At 36.7% G+C, this 15,016-nt stretch overlaps 1 protein-coding gene across 4 annotated transcripts in view; it reads right to left on the bottom strand.

The window, feature by feature from the left end:
• Positions 1–15,016, bottom strand: part of LOC149150832 (protein RRC1-like) — a 235,550-nt gene that overhangs the window by 121,454 nt on the left and 99,080 nt on the right. The gene's annotated exons all lie outside the window — the stretch shown is intronic.

Below are 15,016 nucleotides of genomic sequence, written 5' to 3' on the forward strand. Positions count from 1 at the left end.
TTTGGCATTGCCTGCAGATCTCAGCTCCTTTAGGCTTTTACTCTATGGAATATCTGATGTAGTACTAATTTCAACCATGAGGTCAGTTCTTTGTCTGCTTCCTCCTCAATGTGGAAGGCTGAGGTATGTATACAGTTGTTGGTGAAAAGGGCTTTGTTGATAAAGGGTACCAAATCCCTCGATGCAGTAGCATATTATGAATTTATCTCTGTTTGAGGAAGAGGACATAATTCATATTGTATATACCCTTCTGCATTTTCACTTTGCTAATGTAAATATTTTTCTGAATATACAAGACATATTTTTCAAAAAATAGAAAACATAAAACCAAATATGATATAATTTAAAATAAAAGACAAAGAAGAATACTACTCTGTGGTACACACTCAACCCTTGCCAACCTATCTAGAGCTACACAGTTGAGAATTGCCATACCAGTGAGTTCTGTTCAGAATGAATTGTTAGGTCTCGATACCCCATTAGTTCACAGGTTTGTTTTTCGTTCATCTACAGCTCTAGGAAAAGTGAAATTAAGGATTTGTATTTACTTGAATTATAAAACTAACAAAACTGGAAAGTAGTTCAATGGGAAAGCATGACACCTTTTGCCATTTGCACTTGGTTTGTAGAAATAAGGTAAAGTGTGTGTGTGTGTGTACACAAACACATATGTACATGAAAGAGTATTCAATATAACAAATGATACATGTACATGTACACAGGTATAGCATACATAACACATGCACACACGTAAATGTAAGAGTATTCAATTTAACAAATGGTACATGTACATGTAAGAATTTTCAATATAACAAATGGTAAGTCACTGGTATTCAGAGTAACCATATTATTCAGAGTAACCATATTTTCTAGCGTTAATTTGGTCGACTGAAAATAACTCAACAAAATATCAATGCACATAATTGATTTGGAATTTTGAGCATCATGTGGTTGGTGCAATTCAATGATAAAGGCATTCTATAATTTTAATCTATGGCCTATAGCTTTACTTTGGTGGTGGTTTGTACATAATTACACTCTAAATGGCAAGAAGTGACTATAAGAGAAAGCAGCTGCACTTTCAGAGCAGGTTGTGATAATGAAGACTACCATGGATCCATACAATCAAATGGGCAATTAAAATCTGTGCAATTATCTGTATCACCAGAATCAACATAAGTGCAGAGGAAGCTTCAAAGTTCAGAATGGAAGTCTTTCAAGTAGAATGTGGTTGTCTTTCCTAACACTCACCTGACCATAACAATAAGATGGTGGATGTCTTTCTAAACACTTTTCAGAAATCTAGTAACATCCTTCAAAAGAGTGATCTGCACACTTAACTCGCATTCATTGTTATGTCACATCTGCCACCTAATTGTTTGAACTTTGAACACGTCAAAGAAATTTTTAACAAATAATATCGTTGTCTAGCCAGGACTCTTCATCCAAGATTGCCACCTATCTGACTCTACACTTGTCACTGGCTTACCTGCTAGTTTTCAAGTATCTCATTTAAATTAGCAAACTTGACCTCTATAAATAAAATGTAAGCTTTAACTTCATTAAATTTGTTATCTTTGTTTTCAGTTGTTCTCCACTTCTCCTTTGAGAAAAGGTATCACAACTCTTATCTGCTGCAGTTACAACATTTCACACCTACAACTGAAAAATACTGGATACTATTCTTCTGATTATTAATTCCTACAATGATAGCACACACGCCACACTAGACGTCTTGCAGGGTCACATTGGACACCTAGAAAGCTCAAAACTGAACTTCTAGCATCACTTCTTAGCAAGAGTCTTCACAGTTGTGATCACCGATGCTTTTGGTGGTGTATCTATCAATGTTATCAGAACCGGACTGGTCATCAAAGCGGTAGACCCAACAGCCTGGAACCATTAAAAAAACTGGACCAAACGACCGGTCAACCAAAAACACATAAAATATTCAAATTTTAAAGAAACCCACATATAATCATGTGTCCATATAAATCCAAACCATTTATACACAAATAAGCAAAATTTCTCATTTATAGAGCATGTAAGGGTGCACATAACCAAAATAACATTTGAGTGCAATCCATCTTTGTGTTGGAAAATCCATAGAGGTGGCAGTTAAATGATTTCCCTTATTAATGACATTATCTTGTGATGTTTTTGTTATTATTATTAATTCTTTCGATTTATATTTTCTTATCAGCAAGACTAATGTCAAGCAACAAATAAAAGAGTACACAAGATGTAGGCACGCTGCCAAGGCAAATTCCCACTCTAGGGGAAAACCCAGTCAAAGTTCTTCCTTCAGCAGATTCAAGATGAGACGACCAAGACCCTTACAACTTAGACTCGAGACTACCTCCATCAAGTCATCCTCCTTTCACTGTGTTTGCATATCAAGATCTATGTCACACTGTAATAGTATTGAGACCTCATAACACCGAAACTTCATTTTTGTGGTGGGACCAAGACCTTCTTACTGCAAACCTTCTCATTGTTGTGGCACCAAATTCTTATCACTAAGGTTACATCGAGACAGAGTTTGGTTACATCGAGACAGAGTTTGCACCGAGACTATGTTATCTAGCAGCACCGAAATTGTGATCACACCTTACTGTGATAGCACCGAGTGATAGCACCTTACTATGATAGTATGCTTGTACCCCATCCTAGTTTCTCACTTGTAACAGCAACGAGACTTTCTTTCTGAGATGGCACCGAAACTCCCTTTCAATAGATACGAACTTTTATGATTCCACCGAGAGTATATCCTGTGACATAAGAAATTCATTTCAGAGATATCCGAACTTGTTCTTCTCTGTGGAATGCGAGGTACTAGGCTTGTATATATAGTTTTTCCTTCTTGAAAATCAGCCGAAATGATTTCATGAAAGGTTGTGTCTTTATTTAAGATCAGACCGACATGATTTCACTCGAACGAATCCAACATGATGATGATCTATTTGAAGCTAACATGAGGATACTTGATGGAGGAGTCTTTGAACAATAAACAAATCGACTTTGATCCAAATAAATAATCCTAAAGCCTACAATGGAGGCTTGACCTATGACAATTGACCCAAGCATGAAACCCATGCTTTAACAAGTCAATTTAATAATAATAGAAAATATTTTTGCTTTTCTTTTGACAAATATATTACATTTTGACTTCAATTACAATTATGAAGACCGAACCTAGTTACATTTTCCAACACTCCCTCTTAAGTAGGAAGGGATTCATATTTACATTTAACCAAAGATGTACATGGAAGATTTCTAACCACATCATCTAAGAAGAAGTTTAGGTATCGTAATGCCATGGACTAAATTCATGACCAGGGCAATCTATCCATTGGTCTCGCAACAATTTAGGCACCGCAAATGCCACAAACTAGATTCCTAACCAAGGCAATCTATCCGGGGGGGACTAAGATGGACTCAAGTTTTCAACCTCTCTAGGTACCATCAGGCTTACTTGCTAACCATCAACCCAAAAATCCAAGTGTGTGTCAGAGCTCAATGGCCAACGCCACCTTTCCAACTTCAGGACTTAGAGATCAACACAAAGTGTCGTCCAAATGTCCTACCAGGGAATGCTTCACTCACAAAGCCTCATCGCCCCTTGATCCAATGGATCAAGGACAACAAATCTCTCCTAATCAAACTCATCGGTAACCAGCATGCTATCAAAAACCTTCGAGAGATTTACATGTACAAACACAACCCCAATCAATAATATACTTTCACTTGTACATAATCAAATACATGTTGAAGAATCTAGGGCAGACAAAGTTAATTTGATTCTTCTTGCATGATAACTATTTGTGAGTTATTTAACTTTACTTATTTACTTGTCATTATTATTAGAGTGTGTCTTCTTAGTTCATCAAATAGCTATTAAAAACAAAGAGACAAGAACACACAATGTTGGCTTTCTACTAGGGCCAAAACCTCTCCCTCTTGGAGAGAAAAACCCACACAAAATTCTTCTTATAGAGATTCTAATTGACGAATACCAAAACCATGATCCTTGACGTCCTAGACCACTCCAAGACCAAGACACCAATCCTTTTCTTACTGCTGAGATCATCATCATCATTACTGCTTCACCGAGGTCTTCACTACTGTTGCACTATCAAGGTCATTACTGAGATTGTTGCAACATCTTTATGGAGGACTTTACCATAATAACGAGATCATCGTTGTTGTACCATAGTTGCTTCTTCACCTATATCCTTGTTGCACTCTCACTGAGATCATGTTCATATCAACGAGGTCTCTATACTATATGAGATTTGCACCGAGATATATGATTACCACCTTATTGAAGTCATGACTGTGTCTAGTATGCCGAGAATGCATCATTGTGGGATCATCGAGCTTCTTCTTCTTATCATTATGTCGAGACTGTTGAGACATGACCCTTCTCCTAACCGAAACATCGTGTTGCTCCTTATCCGAGATTCCTGTAACCCTGAACTTGACTGAAGATGTTACTACTCCTTATTCGAGATTGCAAGATGTCTGAGATTACAGAGGATCTGAGATTTTGTCCTTCCTGTACCTATCCAAGATTGCAGAGACTTAAGGTTTGTACTTATCCAAAGTTTTCGTGCTACTGGAGTTTTGTAACAGACCTCTGAAGATCTCAGACAATTCTAAGTTCTGTAATTCTTGTGGTGACCCTAGCGGGGTATTTATAGGTGTTTGTCCTCCATAATTAGCCAACATGTCAGTGAACCTTTGTGTCTATTATTTGAGACGACTTGACTGCCTTTTAATTCGATTTCCAAGCCGACGTGACAGAGAGGATGGAGCTTGTCATTTGGAGGGCTACTTGACATTGTTTATGACTCAAATATATTTTTTCTAGCGCTCAAGAAGAGTTGCTTCATACATTCTTTAACTCTTTCAATTTCCTATAGCACTTCAACATGTTCTAGACCTATGTAATGAGCAAGAAACTCATTTTTATAATTTACAAAAATAATATTTCTTTTCTTTTACAAGTACAAAGATCCAAATTACATTTATAAAGACCGGACCTAGTTACACTTTCTTCAACAATACAAACCTATTGGGTTGTTCTAGATGTTGATTCTCAACTCAATACGACTATCAACCGAATATTTGACAGAATATTCCTCAATCATATACTTTCCTTTCCTACTTCACATACAGCAACATATTCTTCAATCTAATCCAGCTTTCCTTCTTTCAGCAGCACCTCAAAATGCATTCTCCAATTTCCTTCTCTCACCCATGGCCTTCATTAAAACTTACGGTTGTTAGTCATGGTCTAGTGCATGACACATGAAGTAGAGAACCATATTTGTCACTCCGTCTAAATCAAAGAGGATCTAATCATTTATGTACATCCTCTTATCCTAGGGAGATTCTCTTCATTCAAGCTCCCTCTTAACCTAGGGAGATTTCATCTAGGCTCCCTCTTAACTTAGGGAGTACTACTTCTTCTTTACGATATCGAAGAATCTTTCATGGCTTCCATCCTTCTCATCAAAGTTACCATCACCATTGACATCGTGCTTATCACATCAAACATCTTCAACATTTTGAAGATGATGTACCTACACAACTTAGATAGCAAGTACAACCAAAATTATAGAAGCATGAAGTTAGCCATATCAAAAATTTATAACAACCGAAGCATTTAGACTTGACAAACATAATCAACAAGAGACTATATTTCAACATTTTCAACTTCTTGCCCAGATTTAGTTATAAACCCTAAATCACATCAACAACTCATCAAGATATCAAACTCATTACATCTAGGTTTTCAATATTCTTTTAATGACATGACAAGTTCCCTCATATAGCAAACCCTAGAAACAAATCAGATCAATGAATCTAACAACTTTCAGAATTCATATGTTAGACTCCTCACTGGGATTTCATACATATCCTAGATTTTATACATGAGTTTCAGCAATCAAAACCAATCACATCTTAACCAACATCATGACTAGCATCTACTAGGGTTTGATGTATACCCTAGATTTCTTAATTCCACAATCTCAACAATATATTCTAGATTTTCATATCACACATACTAGAGAATTTAACTACTACTAGGGTTTAGCTGCAAAACCCTATATTTATCAAACAACATCATCCTAAAACATCAAACTTTGACTAGACCTTGTTTCCAAACCCTAGGACTTATGACCATTAACACTTAGCTCAACACATACCTAGGAATTTATCAGCATATCATAAGCACATCATATGTCAGGTAATATTAATATGTTAGACATATACCGACCTAGAACAAGTTAGGGTTTCAACCAAATGACCACATACCTATGGTTTCATTCCTAGGACTCTAAATACATAACAAGGGTTTCGATTATAGACCCAACCAAACCCTAAAGATCGAGGGTTTCATAACATAGTAAAGCAAACCCTACTATTCCAAAATTTCAAATGCTCGAGATCTCAGACAAACATCATTCAACCCTAACAAGTTAGGGTTTTCATGGTCGTACTAAAACCCCAAACATGACATCATTAACAAAACTTCAAATAGCATTGCACAATAACCCTAAGCAGTTTTAGGGTTTCAAACATTAACATTAACATACCCTTAGGTTACGATTTTCTAGAGAACCCATCTAGGGTTCTATAAAATCAATTAAGAATATGAGGAGGGTATATTTATCAACTAATGAATCACCCAAAGCAAGAATCATTATGATTTAAGATAGCTAGACATAACAATATTAGAAATGTAATGCAAACTTCAAAATAAGATGATCAAACTTTTAAGAGAATTATGTAAGGTGTATAGTTTGAGACATAACTGAATATGTTCCTTGGAAAACCTGGTAAGGATTCTTTGAAGTGTTCTCTTTGTATTAAGCCATTATCCTTTACACTGGTAGTACATACTTACAAGCACAACATGTGATACCAAGGACATAATTTAATTTCTTAAGTTAGATCTTCTACATAATCATGTAGGAAGGAATCTTATGATAAGTTGTTCATTCTTTCAAACATCAGTAGGACCTTTTATTTGACATCCTAGATTACATGTAAACCTAGAAGATAAGGATGTAAGTTATCTAGGGATTACAATCTTAATCCTAGTCTTAGCTATAAGCAAGAATCATTTAATATTAGATATATTGCAAATCTAAAACTCATGAACATGCGTACCTTGTGGTTACATACCTCTAATTTGATGACTTACTAGAGTTGTTGTAGTAACAATACTTACTTGGTTCCTTGTACTCAGATCCTCAAAGAGTCCTTTCTTCAAGCTGGCTCCTCGAACTATCAATTTCATTTTTCATAGGACAGACTTCGGATTCTTTATGTGATGACACAGTTCATTAAGGTGTGTTATACTTTGGTTCTTCAGTCATGTGATGACTGAGTTTTCTTCACTGTGATAACACCGAATTGAGGGAGAATAATATCGAATGTGGAAGCATAATAGCAAACTGTGAGAGCATGGGAGCATAACACCGAACTGTGGGAGCATCTCACCAAACTGTGGAAGCATAGAGATTATCTTTACACCCTATCTGAGCTCCTTGTAATGACAACGAAACATTTGCTTTATTCGAACTTGTTATCCCTGTTATTCTTCTTTCCGAGATCATATCACTTCAATGGCAACAAGTCTGAGTTCTTTGTCACTGTGGAGGCATCGAGACCTTTTCTTTCTATGGTTGCACTGAATTGAAGAGATCATCAATCAATCTGAACTCCTTCACTATAACAATACTGAAATGTATTCACTGAAATTGTACTGAATATGGTTACTCATTTTCTAAAGTGACCGAATTGTCTCACTGTGCCTTTCAAGATGCTTTTGAATTCCTTTGGACTTGATCTTTAATACAAATGCACCCAAGTGATATTCAAACTACCTATTGACCATAGCTCAGAAACAACGTTGGAAAATCCATAGAGGTGGTAGTTAAATGATTTCCCTTATTAATGACAGTACTCTTGTGATGTTTTTGTTATTATTATTAGTTCTTTCTATTTATCTTTTCTTATCATCAAGATTAATGTAAAGCAAAAAATAAAAGAGAACACAAGATGTAGGTACGCTGCCAGGGCAAAACCCCACTCTAGGGGAAAACCCAGTGAAAGTTCTTCCTTCATTAGATTCAAGATGAGATGACCAAGACCCTACAACTTAGACTAGAGATTACCTCCACCAAGTCATCCTCCTTTCACTGTGTTTGCATATCAAGATCTATGTCACATTGTAATAGTACTGAGACCTCATAACACTGAAACGTCATTTTTGTGGTGGGACCAAGACCTTCTTACTACAAACCTTCTCACTATTATGGCACCGAATTCTTGTTACTAAGGTTACACCGAGACAGAATTTGCACCAAGACTGTTACGTAGCAGCACCAAAATTGTGATAACACCTTACTGTGATAGCACCTTTACTATGATAGCATTATCTTACTATAACAGCACCAAGAGTATGATTGTACCCCATCCGAGTTTCTCACTGTAATAGCAACGAGACTTTCTTTCTAAGATGGCACTGAAACTTCCTTTCAATAGATACGAACCAATGTTGCAGTAATTGTTATCGGGATATTATTGGCGTGGGGAAAAAATAGGAAAAAATCGTAACATACAAAAATATTCATTTTTTTTCAATTTTTCTAATATCTAAAGCATCTACAACATAAAATAAATACATTGACACATAAATATGATAAAAGAACTAATATATATAAGATGTTTAATATCATTTCTAGTGCTACATCACACATAACGGTGAATCATGTCCTGAATAGTAAGTTCTGACTCATGACTCCCAACTCAACTTCAAAATATCAACAAAAAATATAATAATGTATCTCATGAGTCATAATGTCATATACAATGAAATGAACCAAATAACTAAAGTCTAATACTATTGATTTTCTCTGCCCCTCTTGTGAGAAAATGCAATAGGCAGTGGACTCTGCTATGCTCTAGAAGCTGAAGAACTAGGAACTACACGAGGTAGACCACGTCCTCTATTGGTAGAGGGGTAGCCCGAGTAGGTGGTGTCACCTCCTCCTCCCCTTCCACTACCTCCTGCACTAACCAATCATCAGTGGACTCCATGAGAGGCCTCTCAGCCAAAACCCTCCATGCAATAGTGGTGTCAATTCCATCCAATGAAATGGCCTCCATATCAGGCATCCTCTCAAGTTGTCTCACCCACAATCTAAGATTGTAGTAGACGTAGAGCATGTCATTAAGTCGTAGGGACTCCAACCTGTACAAAGATCATGAAATAATAATTATAAAAAAAATATTGTTCAATGAATTCAAAAAATTATTTGGAAAATTGCAATATTTTAAGTGTTAACCTATTGCGCTTCTTGTTGTGTATTTTTTCAAATACACTCCAATTGCGCTCACATCCTAAGGAGCTACATGTTTCGCTGAAGATTCGAATGGCAAGCTTTTGCAAAAGGGGTACCCTGGCACCATACATTCTCCACCATGCATCTACAACAAAATTACAAATAAAATTTTAAATAAACATACAAAAAAATGAAATTTTAAAGTTGAATCAAAGTATGAAGTTATGAACTTGAAGAGAGAATGAAATTTGAAACAAACTAAAAAATACCTGGCATTTTAGTCGTCCTATCAGTCACAAGCATGTCAAAGCCAAATGTGCCACCTGCCACCTTGTATGTCTCAATTTCTTTGGAGATTTTTGTACGTTCTGCTGGAGATCGCACCATCCTCTGAACACAGGTTAAGAATCCATCCATGATCTCAGCATCAAATACGAACCCACATGGGTAAGAAAATGCGGGGTTTGGGTAGATCCCTGCAACATGAATGGGACGATGGAGTGTGTTGTTCTATCGTTCATCAATCACTTCCCATAGGAGAAGTTGTCTTTGAAACCCCTCATCTCCCTTATCATCATAGTAGGCCCGAATGGATTCTTTCGCCCTGTCCATGGCCTCATACAAATAGCCCATTGCGAGCTTCTCACCATCAACTAATTGAAAAACCTTTACCAAAGGTACAGTAATGGTGCACACCCCCTACACTCCTGCCCAGAAGTCTTCTTGGTATGAAACTAGTCTGCATATGGCCTCTCCCTCTGGTTTGCGGCTCATTGTCAAAGCACGCCACTCCTCTGAAAGAAACATTCTCTTCACATCCCACATAGAATTCAAGAGGGATTGAAAAGATATGAAACTGGTGGCAAACTATGTAATGGCGAGGCGCACCAACTCTTTGTTGTTGGTGAATTTTCTCATCAAGCTAAGCATAGATGTATGATTATATATAAATTTTGTAATGCTTTTTGATGACTCAACAATATCTTTGACAAAGGAAATTTTCCCTATGTCCTCCAACATCAAATCAATACAATGTGCAGCACAAGGTGTCCAAAATAAAGTAGGATGCCTCTCCATAAGCATCCTGCCAGCAGCAACATAATTTGCAGCATTGTCCATTATGACTTAGACAACATGTTCTGTACCCACCTCCAAAATAAACACATCCAGCAAATCACATAAAGTTTTTGCATCTTTGATATGTGCAGATGCATCAACAGATTTCATAAACATAGTCCCCTTGGGACAACTAACCAAGAAGTTTATACGAGTTCTCCCCTTTTGGTCAGTCCAACCATCTGACATCACAGTGCATCCTATTCCTGTTTGTGCCCATGATTCCCTAAACGCCTCCAATCTTTTGGTGCAATCAACCCTTTCATTTTGAAAAATCCAGCCTCTAAAGTCACCATATGAAGGGATTTTGTACCCTGGGCCAACAGTTGCAATAACATCAACAACAGGCTGGAAAAATGGATTATTCCTTACAACGCTGAAAGGAATATCACTCCAAAGGAAAAATTTGGCCAACAACTTGTCAGCTTGTTCTTTCTCAGTTTTTTTAAGCATTGAAGTGATAGACGGCTATGAACCAACCGTGGTTTTAGGAACAAAAAATGATAAGGCAGCTACCGGGTTGGTTGTTGCTGAAGTAGAACCAGTGCCACTTCCTTGTTCCCCTGAGCCTAACACAGACTTTGTTAGTTGCTTCTTCATTTTTGCTTTGGCCTCTCTATTGTGCTCTAAATTTTCCAATGATCTCATGGCTTTTCGGATGATTTCAGGATTTGTATTTGTGCAACGCCCTACATCAAATCCAGGGATTTGTGTAAGGTGATACTTCAATCTGTAAAGCCCCCCTGACATATGCTGCCCACACAACTTGCAAGACAAGTTTATTCTATCAATCCCTCCATCAGGTTCACCAAATTCCCACAGAGGGTCCAATTTCCTTGGCATGTTTGACTTTGAACTTTGAACTTTGAAGTTGAATGGTGATTCGGTGAACCTATGGCAAAATAAGGATTACAATTTACAAGTTACGAATTTACAATTTACAAAAGCTAAAAAAAATTACATACATGAGTAACATAACAAAACACATGGAATTTTTTACAATTTAAGAAATTTTAACAAACAAAATGAAAAATCAAATGACAAAAACCCCATCAAGATTCAAATCAATTCAAAAATATTTGATAACCCATTGAATTTTTTTGATAAACAATGGCTATCCAGATTCCAAACCCAACCAAAAACATAAAAAAAAAAAACCAAAACAAAGTTACAAAACACAAACTTTTGGTGCCCATACCGGTTTGATGGAGAAAATTCGTCTCCTCCTTAGCTCTCACTCCATTTTTCTCCTCCAATCAGCGAATTCAGCTCCCAAATGACCAAGAGGTCACTCCAGAACCTCGTCGCTGCCGGCGTGCCGCTGTCTGTGCAAATGAATTTCAAAAAATCATGATTTTTGTTTTATAAACATGTTGTTGTAATGGCCCGCGATTTTTTGCTATCGAATCGCGATTTTTTTCAAAAAATAGGTTGTATTTATCGGGCGATATTATCGTTAGACTTTAAAAATCGCAATTTTATCACGAGTACTGCAACACCAATACGAACTTTTGTGATTGCACCAAGAGTATATCCTCTGACATCCAAACTTCATTTTAGAGATATATGAATTTGTTCTTTTCTGTGGAATGCAAGGTATTGGGCTTGTATATATAGTTGTTCCTTTTTGAAAATAGGCCAACATGATTTCATGAAAAGTTGTGTCTTTATTTAAGATTAGGCCGACATGAGTTCACTCGATTGAAGCTGACATGACGATGGCTTATTTGAAGCCGACAAGAGGAGACTTGATGGAGGAGTCTTTGACCTATAAACAAATCAACGTTGATCCAAATAAATAATCCTAAAGCCTACAATGGAGGCTTGACCTATGACAATGGACCCAACCATGAAACCCATGCTTTAACAAGTCAATTTAATAATAATGGAAATTATTTTTGCTATTCTTTTGACAAATATATTACATTTTGACTTCAAATACAATTATGAAGACCGAACCTACTTACATTTTCCAACACTTCGAACTGGAAATACATCAAAAAACAAGACCTAGGTGGCCTATAACATCCAAAAAAAATCATGCTACAACAAATACCTACATATCATCAAAATCTTCGCCCATATTGGGACCTTCACCATCAATAATACCCTCTAAGAATTAAATAATATAAAAAATGCTTAGCATGTCAATTCAAGGTTTTGTTTGAGTGATGGGTACATTTTTAGTAGGATCATGATGGAGGATTTTAACAATCAATGCCACTGACACAAAGTTACTTGGGAGCGGGAGTGAAAGCGGGGAGCAGGAGCAGAAGCGAGAGCAAGGAGCGACATTTTCAAAGTTTCAAACACTCCTGGTTTGGAAGCAAATAGGGAGCAGAATTTTATATAATATATATTTTTATATATTTTGATGCATATATGTCAACAAAAGCATGTAGAATGATGAATTAGATATAAAAAACATTAAAACATGGATTGAACCATATAACATCAATCATCTAGACGTTATAACCCTCATCAACCACGTCCAAAGGTTAGTAACACACAACATATCGAGTCTCATGATTCATCAATCTTAAAGTTTCAAGATTTCAAAATTCAATATCTAAAATTTATCATCATTAATCACTAAAGTTGTACTTTTAACCATTACAACAAAGAATATCTAATATAATATATTCATAATTCATTACTAATGAGTTATAATTGCCAAGTTCCAACTTCAAACTTCAAACTTAAATTGTCATATATTGTTTACAAAAAATATCATAATAAATATGAAAGAGTCAAAAGTTATAAAAAAAACTACTACAAACTGGAAAAGACAAGTAAATCCATTATCTACTGCTAATGTTAGGGCCTCTTGCCACGACAAATGTCTAATTTCTGAGAAGGTCATGGTGGTCTACTAGGAGTCTCCTCCTGCATAGTTGGACAACCAAAACCAAAAGCCACATGCCCTCCACATGAGGATGTAGATGGAGATGGCGTCAAAGAAGGCAAAGATGTTGGAACTCGAGCACTGCTACTGGATGGTGGGGGTGGCATCGTTGGTGTTGCTTCATCATCATATTTCAAAAGTTTTGTCTGCAATTCTTCTAGATGTAGAACACCATCCTCAAAATTATCTTCATCTAGATTATTGTCCCAAGTTGTATAGGATGTATCCTCACGAACCCGATCACAATAATGACTCAACAACCTTGAGTTGTAGTGCTCATAAACCAAAAATTTTGCCCAGTTTCATTGAGTATGTTTCTAGGCACATTATGGATGAAGTTGTAGGTGCTCCAACACCTCTCTGCAGAAGACATGTTTACAACCAGTGAAGAAGGAAGAATCGTGTGGTGGAAAGGAAGAATCGTACAATTGTGGAAGTTGTTCGTGCTATGCTCCATGATCAAAGGCTTCCAAAGTTTCTATGGGCCGAAGCTGCGAATATCGCCATATATGTTCAAAACCGATGCCCTCATCAAGCATTGGGTTCCAAGACTCCGGAAGAGATGTTCACTCGTGAGAAACCTGACGTATCTCATTTTAGAAATTTTTGGAAGTCCTGTATATTTTCATCTACCGAAAGAGAAAAGGAACAAATTGGGTGCATCTAGAAAGAAAGGAATCTTCGTGGGCTATAGCGAAAATACTAAGGGCTATATAATCTATGTGGCTACTCAAAAGGAAGTCGAGATTAACCATTACAACAAAGAATATCTAATATAATATATTCATAATTCATTACTAATGAGTTATAATTGCCAAGTTCCAACTTCAAACTTCAAACTTAAATTGTCATATATTGTTTACAAAAAATATCATAATAAATATGAAAGAGTCAAAAGTTATAAAAAAAACTACTACAAACTGGAAAAGACAAGTAAATCCATTATCTACTGCTAATGTTAGGGCCTCTTGCCACGACAAATGCCTAATTTCTGAGAAGGTCATGGTGGTCTACTAGGAGTCTCCTCCTACATAGTTGGACAACCAAAACCAAAAGCCACATGCCCTCCACATGAGGATGTAGATGGAGATGGCGTCAAAGAAGGCAAAGATGTTGGAACTCGAGCACTGCTACTGGATGGTGGGGGTGGCATGGCTGGTGTTGCTTCATCATCATATTTCAAAAGTTTTGTCTGCAATTCTTCTAGACGTAGAACACCATCCTCAAAATTATCTTCATCTAGATTATTGTCCCAAGTTGTATAGGATGTATCCTCACGAACCCGATCACAATAATGACTCAACAACCTTCAGTTGTAGTGCTCATAAACCAAAAATTTTGCCCGGTTTCATTGAGTTTGTTTCTTGGCACATTATGGATGAAGTTGTAGGTGCTCCAACACCTCTATGCAGAAGACATATTTACAACCAGTGAGAGCATCTTTTTGCGAATTATGGCAAAAGTCCCTCCCTACCATATGCGTCCTACCATGTGATAGCATTAAATCTATCCCTATCTTCCATTGCATGTAGACAACCAAACACTCTAGTGCTAGTGAAGTATTTGCCTAATTCAAGATACAGATTAGCACACTCCTCCCTGTTAAGGACCAGCTTGTCTAATGATTTCATAT

Source organism: Pinus tabuliformis, chromosome 9, assembly GCF_031772625.1.
Source record: "Pinus tabuliformis cultivar Carrire ecotype Pingquan chromosome 9, CPIR1, whole genome shotgun sequence".
NCBI classification, from domain to species: Eukaryota; Viridiplantae; Streptophyta; class Pinopsida; order Pinales; family Pinaceae; genus Pinus; species Pinus tabuliformis.